Raw genomic sequence first — 8,086 nt, forward strand, 5'->3', positions numbered from 1 at the left:
CGCCGCCGCCAGGAAGCCGCCGCCGGTCGCCGCCGCCCCGCACCTCACGCCGCCCCGCAGCCCTGCCGGACCCCGCCGGAGCCCGAGCCGAGGTAGCCGCCCTGCCGCTCGGTTTTTTTTCTAAAGAAATCGATCCGTTTTTTTTAGAAAACCCTAGTTTTTGTTTTTTTAGATTAGATCAGTTTAGTTTATTTTTTTTTGGTTTATTTATTTAGCGAGCATTCGCTCGTTCATTCGTTTTTAACGGACAAGTTCACCGTTTAGTTTCAGTTAACGAACGTCTGTTTGTTAAACTGTTCGTCAGTTTTTCTTTTTCTTGAATTTTTCCGCGATTATTCCAGACCGCGATTTCTGATCCGATTTTCGTTTTAGTTTAACTTTTCGCTCGTTTATCGGAATCAGGCGATTCAAGCGCCTAGAGTTTCGTCTTGAAACCCTCTTTCCGTTTAACCTACTCAAACAAGTTTTTGTTTCTGTAAAATTTTGACTTAGGTCCAGATTAGTAAACAAAGCTTGTTTCTTCCGCCGTTTGATTTTTGTTGCTTCGTTCGATTTGTTTCTTTTTGCAAACCGGAGTTCTTAAGTTGAACTTTCTGGTTACTTCTTTTATTTGAGTTTTACCTGTGTATTAGATGAGTACTTATTGTATGCTTGTTTACTTGTTTGTTTGCGATAGAGTATCCGGAGTGCGCCGTTCGCTACTTCGAATCTCTAGGTTTCACGGATCATCAGCAAGGCAAGTAACACTTTGATCATACATCTTTACTACCCAGTTTTATTGCATTAGACCAATCCTCAAACAATTGCATGATTAGGATCTGTTTAATATGTGGGTTTTGGGAAGTAGATGAGGTAGTACATATTACCTGTTTTATTATCAAACCTTTGGGAGTTACTTCTATGTTTGCTTATATTGCCATGCTATGCTAGTAGATGTGGATTGGGTGAGTGAATCCATGACAGTTGTGAAATTGTTAATTAATGGTTTATTTAAGATGGCAACTTTAATACACATCTGGGTGGACTGAGGCACCTGGGTATTCCAAGATTGCCTGTGTTTTTTATGGACCGCCACCCAGGCTCAAAGGGACCATGAGATTATTCATGCTAGAAACTTCTGTGTGCAGCCACAAGCTACTATGGGCTCTAGCATAGTTGATTAAGTCATGTGAACTCTTATAGTGGTACACTAGCAGATGTAGGGGAAAGTAGGTGTAACGGTCTACCCATCGTAAGGTGTAAACGCTTCTGAAAGACTATCTCTCGGTCATCCATTTCTCAAACATCATGTAGTGCGAGAAAACCAACGGAGGAGATCGAGTCTTGTGGGGAAAAGTGTGCAAACCTTTGCAGAGTGTACAAACTAATCATGGTTAGCCATGTCCCCGGTTATGGATGTTTTGAGTATCTAGTACTTGGATTATCATGTGAATCTCATCATGTTACTTTTAATTAATTATGTTGGGTTTAATGATGATGTTTAATTAGGATTGAGAGGGTGTCTACACTCTCAATGTTTAACAACCACCATGATAGTTAAATAAATTTATTCCTTTGTAGTAGGGGAAAATTGGCTTTACGCAAAATTGTAACCATAGAGCTTTCCACCAGCCTTATATGCATGTAGTATAGCATATTTCTGTTCATTACTCTCTATGTGTTACATTGCTAGCATATTCCATGTGATGACCCATTTTTCGGACTACAACGTTCATGTTGCAGACTTTTCAAACGACGAGTAAGGTGCCTTAGGTCGTGGTTCTATACTCAGTGATGTCGTTGGAGTTGATGGACTCACTTATCTTCCAAGCCTTCCGCTGTTATCGTTATTAGATGGCCTTAAGCCATATTTATTGTAATAAGTTCTCTTTTGGAGACATTCGTTGTAATAAGTGTGTGATTGCTACTCTGTTATAAATCCTTCGAGTATTGTGCGTTCTAGCATTACTGATCCAGGGATGACACTGAAGCACAAAGATTAGACTGTTTGAGGTCTGGTCGCTACAAGATGGTATCAGAGCACACGCTGACTGTAGGACACGACCACTAAGCTAAAGCCCTAGATCACTACTCACTCTTCTCATTTCTGACTCCTCATCTTTCCTATTCTCTTTTAGGATGGCGGATGCAAGGAACAAGTTCACGCAACCGGATGAAGATACACCCTTTGGACGCCACTTGAAGGAAGTCACTAAGTATCTGAACATCGGAGTACCAAGCTTCACCGGGACCTACATCGCCACTTTGCCAGAAGAGGAGCGTTGGATGATTCAAGTTCAAGTTCCAGGAAGGACGTTCATGCCCATCACTGAGCCCATAGAGTTTTTGTTTGATGCACCAACCTGGAGTCTAGGAAAGAGCATGGCAGCTCACATCACCATGGGACGCATTGGAGAAGTTTACCACAAGGATCTCAAGGATACTATCTACCAGATTTGTGGGCGCAGAGATGATCAATAGGAGATGATCAGTACCAGGAAGGATAGATCAATTGCAGCTTTCATCCAGGAGTTAAATCAGCACATTCGACGCCAGGAGAATCAGATGTGCGCAGGCATGTTAGATCTGAAGAAGGCCATGACCAAGATCACAGATTTGGTGGAAGAACTCAAGTCTACACGCGATGGATATGAGGAAGAAATTGCGACACTCGTGGAGAAGAATGAAGATCTGAAGAAGAAGCTAAAGGTGTTTATGGGATTTCCCGCGACTGGAGGAGAAGACGATTGCACTTGCCCGGAGAACTATATCATCATTGACGACACCGACTCAGACCCAGATGATAGTGATGATGACTATGCTAATGAAGCTGGAGTAGGTATCATGGAGTCTTCAACAGAGCAGTTTTTCTAGTCGACCACCATAATAGTAGTAGTATTTTCCCCATGTATCAAGTTTAGACCAAGCACTTTAGTAACGATAGTTAGATCGTTGTATGCCCTTGTTTGAATTGAATGAAGTGTTTTCATTTGCATTTGTCTCATATGCATATGGGTAGTGTTTTCTCTCTAGACCTCATTCTATTCTGTATTCTCATCCTTTCTAAACCCTCAGATGCCTCTGAGACGTGACAATGGATTTGCTTTCCCATCGGAGCTCACTCAGTTGATCCAGCAGCAGAATGCGTCGATGCAGCTTCTAGTCCAGAATCAGAATCAAGGGAACAACAACAACCCACCCTCACCACCACCTGTTGATCACTTAACCCGTTTCCTTAGACTGAATCCACCGGTGTTTTCCAGTAGCTCCGAGCCGATAGTTGCAGATGATTGGCTCCGTAAGACAGGAAGAGAGTTGACCACTGCAGGATGCACAGATGCAGAAAAGGTGCGTTTTTTCGCACATCAGCTTGAAGGACCCGCATCATCATGGTGGGAGAATTTCACAGCCACTTATCCTATAGACACTGTCACATGGGATCAGTTTCAGTAGGCTTTCCATACTGCCCATGTTTCAGCAGGAGCTATGGCCATGAAGAAGCGTGAGTTTCGCAACTTGCGCCACGGAGGACGGACAGTTGGCCAGTATGTGGATGACTTTAGTAAGTTAGCACGTTATGCCCCAGATGACGTTGCTAATGATGCAGCTAAGCAGGAGAAGTTTCTGGAAGGACTGAATGATGAGCTGAGCATGCAGTTGATGGTAGCAAGTTTCAACAACTACCAGGAGTTGGTAGATAGAGCTCTCATGATTGAAGGGAAGCAGTAGCAGATTGAGAATCGCAAGAGAAAGTATGGACAAGGGAAGTACAATTATGGAGCTCAGCAGAAGCCACGTTTTACCCCGAAATTGGGAGGACATTTTCAACATACCCATGGAGGAGGTAGCTCGCACAATCATAATGGCCCCAAGAATGGGAATGGGAATGGAGGAAGCAACGGCCAGAACCGTACCAACCCATTAACCCCAGCTAAGAGAGACCTGAGCCAAGTCACTTGCTTTAAGTGTCAGAAGACTGGACATTATGTCAATGAATGTCTTGAAGCCCAGAATGGAAATGGCAATGGAAGCTCTGGGAAGAAGCCGAACCCTTTCAACAGGGGACAGGTGAACCACGTTAACGTGGAGGAGGTTGAAGCCCAGTCAGATGCAGTAATAGGTAAGTTTTTGGTTAAGTCATTTACTGCAATCGTACTTTTTGATACTGGTGCATCGCATTCATACATATCAAGGGGATTTGTGGATAAGCATAAACTGCCCACCAAAGTTCTTAGAACACCTATGTTAGTAAGCTCACCAGGAGCGGAGTATATGGCCAGTCGAGGATGTTTTCAAGTGCCATTGAGTATAGGTAGGCATGTTTTCCCCTCAGATTTAATCATTTTGGAATCTCAAGATTTGGATGTGATTCTGGGTATGGATTGGCTATCGATGTATGGAGGAAACATCGATTGTGCTAGTAAGTCGATTTTACTTACCACCCCGGAAGGAAGGAGAATTAAGTATGTATCAAGACATGAGCCGAAGAGGATGCATGTAAATTCCTTATCGGGAGTTGTGCGAGAGGAAGTACCAGTGGTGAAGGATTTCCCTGATGTATTTCTGGGAGAGTTGCCAGGCATGCCACCGGATAGAGACATTGAGTTTTTGATTGAGCTTTTGCCAGGCACAGGGCTGATATCTAAGAGACCGTACAGAATGCTCGCACAAGATTTGGAGGAAATCAAGAAGCAGATTAAGGAGTTACTGGATAAAGGCTATATTCGCCCAAGTTCTTCACCTTGGGGATCGCCAGTGCTTCTAGTGGATAAGAAGGATGGATCATTAAGGATGGTAGTTGATTACCGAGGACTGAATGAAGTGACCATCAAGAACAAGTACCCGTTGCCGATGATCAATGATTTATTTGACCAGTTGCAAGGAGCTAAGGTATTTTCCAAGATCAATTTGCGATCGGGATACTATCAGTTGAAGATTAGAGAGCAGGATATACCTAAAACGGCTCTTACCACCAGGTATGGGTTGTACGAGTATACCGTTATGTCATTTGGTCTGACTAACGCACCTGCCTATTTCATGAACATGGTGAACAAGGTGTTTATGGAGTTTCTGGATAAGTTCGTTGTGGTGTTGATTGATGAAATTTTGGTCTACTCAAAGAATGAAGAAGAGCATAAGGAGCATTTTCGTTTGGTACTAGAGAAGCTCAGAGAACATCAGTTATATGCCAAGTTCAGCAAATGTGAGTTTTAGTTGAAGGAAGTTGGATTCCTCGGACATGTTATAACTGGAGAAGGAATAGCAGTAGATCCCACCAAGGTTGTCACTGTGACAAATTGGGTAGCACCAACAACAGTTGGAGAGATCCGGAGTTTTCTTGGACTCACAGAATACTACCGGATGTTCATTGAGAATTTCTCGAAGATTGCAAAACCTATGACGGAGTTGTTGAAAAAGGATACCAAGTTCAAATGGATCGAGGAATGTGAAGCTGGTTTCCAGGAGTTGAAGAAACGTTTGGTTACATCGCTAGTGTTGATTCTGCCAGATCAGCGCAAGGATTATGAGGTGTATTGCGACGCTTCACGTCGAGGACTTGGAGTAGTGCTTATGTAGGAGGGAAGAGTTGTTTCGTATGCTTCACGACAGCTTAAGCCCCATGAGTTGAATTATGCTACACATGATTTGGAGTTAGCAGCTGTAGTGCATGCATTGAAGACTTGGAGACATTTTCTCATCGGAAACCATTGTGAGGCGTACACGGATCACAAGAGTTTGAAGTACATCTTCACATAGAAGGAGTTGAATCTCAGGCAAAGGAGATGGTTGGAGCTCATCAAGGATTATGATATGAGATTGCATTATCACCTCGGAAAGGCTAACGTAGTAGCTGATGCATTGAGCCGTAAGAGCCATGTCAACACTCTCATGACCGGAGAGATACCGAAGGAGTTAGTCGAGGATCTTCGCGAGCTATGTTTGGAGATAGTTCCGAGAGGCTATGTAGCAGCATTGGACATTCAGTCTACTTTGATGGAGAAGATCAGAGAAGCTCAGAAGACTGACAAGGAGATTGCCTCTATAAAGGAGAAGATGAGCAAAGTAAAAGCTAAAGGATTTCGTGAGGATGAGCACGATACTGTATGGTTTGAAGACCGCGTTTATGTGCCTAATGACCCGGAGATCAGGAAGCTGATTCTACAAGAGGCCCATGATTCGTCGTACTCAATTCACCCAGGAAATACCAAGATGTATTTGGATTTGAAGGACACTTTCTGGTGGACCGGAATGAAGAAGGATATTGCGGAATACGTAGCAGTTTGTGATGTATGCCAGAGGGTGAAGGCGGAGCATCAGAAGCCAGCAGGATTGTTACAGCCATTGCCGATACCCAAATGGAAGTGGGACAAGTTAGGCATGGACTTTATCACGGGATTCACCAGGACTCGTTCAGGCTACGACTCGATTTGGGTTGTAGTCGATCGTTTGACGAAGGTAGCTCATTTCATCCCAGTGAAGACCACTTACACCAGTGCTAAGTTGGCAAAGATATACATGACCATGAGCGTATGTCTGCATGGCGTTCTGAGGAGCATTGTATCAGACAGAGGAACCCAGTTTACCTCAAAGTTCTGGAATCAGTTGCACGAAACTTTGGGTACCAGGCTAGAGTTGAGTACAGCCTTTCATCTGCAGACAGATGAATAGACCGAGAGAGTCAATCAGATTTTGGAGGATACGCTGAGAGCTTGTGCGCTAGATTATGGATCTAGTTGGGTCGACAATCTGCCTTATGCAGAGTTCTCTTACAACAACAGTTATCAATCCAGTTTGAAGATGGCCCCTTTCGAAGCCTTGTACGGAAGGAGGTGCAGAACCCCATTGTCGTGGCATGAAGTTAGAGATCGCCAGTTGTTTGGACCAGATTTAATTAAAGAGTCTCAACAGAAGGTGAAATTGATTCGCGATAGGCTCAAGGTAGCCCAGTCCAGGCAGAAGAGTTATGCAGATTCAAAACACAAGGAGACAGCGTATGAAGTCGGAGACCGAGTTTATCTTTGTGTATCACCACTTCGAGGAGTTAAGCACTTTGGAGTTAAAGGAAAGTTAGCGCCACGTTTTGTGGGACCATACAAAATTTTGGAGCGCATGGGAGAAGTTGCTTACAAGTTGGAATTGCCCGAAGGATTGTCAGGAGTTCACGATGTGTTCCACGTATCCCAGTTGAAGAAGTGCCACGCAGAGATGGCAGATATACCATTGAGAGATACAGTGCCGCTGGAAGCGATTCAGTTGGATAGTGATTTGACCTATGAGGAGAAACCAGTCAAAATACTCGAGTATGCCAGCCGAGTCACCCGCAGCAAGGTTATCAAGTTTTGCAAAGTTTAGTGGAGCCACCACACCGAGGATGAAGCCACCTGGGAGCGAAAGGAAGATCTGTTGAAGGACCATCCTCACCTATTTCCTAGCCAACCCGAATCTCGAGGGCGAGATTCATCTTAAGGGGGGTAGGTTTGTAACATCCCAAATTTTCAATTTGGAATGTTACACACTAGATCATCATTGCATATCATGTTTTATTTGCTTTTGGCCTGATCCTAGAAATTCTATGCAACTCAAGGACCTTCGGAGAGAGTTGGGGATTTCGATATTTTCATATTTGAGTTTTCTCAAATTATGAAAATAGGATCATTTGATTTATTTTATTTTATCTTCAATTATTTCTAAAATAAAAGTATGAGAGAGGGAATAAAATGAATTTCCCAAAATAAAGAAATATTGAGGATTTAATAAAAAAATCAAATAAGTTTTATTTTGGAGTTTTTGCTATTTTATTTGAATTTAGGAAAAATTACAGGTTTTTTCAAAACTGCATTTTAGGGCCAAGAAAATGTTCATCTCGTTCTAAATATTTTATTTAGATGGTGAAAATTTGTTTTGGCATTTTTAGATTTTTATTTATTCTTCTAGGATTTTTCTTAGTTTCGGCGGAACTGTTTTAAAAAACGCGCGTGCGCCCGACTAGGCCGAAGCCCAGCCAAGCCAGGACGGCCCGCCTCCCGCCACCGCCGTCTCCTGCACGGAGCCGCGCCGCCGCCGCCGACCCGGACACGGAGTCCGAGCCGGACTCCTCCCCGCCGCC

The sequence above is a fragment of the Triticum dicoccoides genome, chromosome 1B (assembly GCF_002162155.2).
Source record: "Triticum dicoccoides isolate Atlit2015 ecotype Zavitan chromosome 1B, WEW_v2.0, whole genome shotgun sequence".
Lineage (NCBI taxonomy): Eukaryota > Viridiplantae > Streptophyta > Magnoliopsida > Poales > Poaceae > Triticum > Triticum dicoccoides.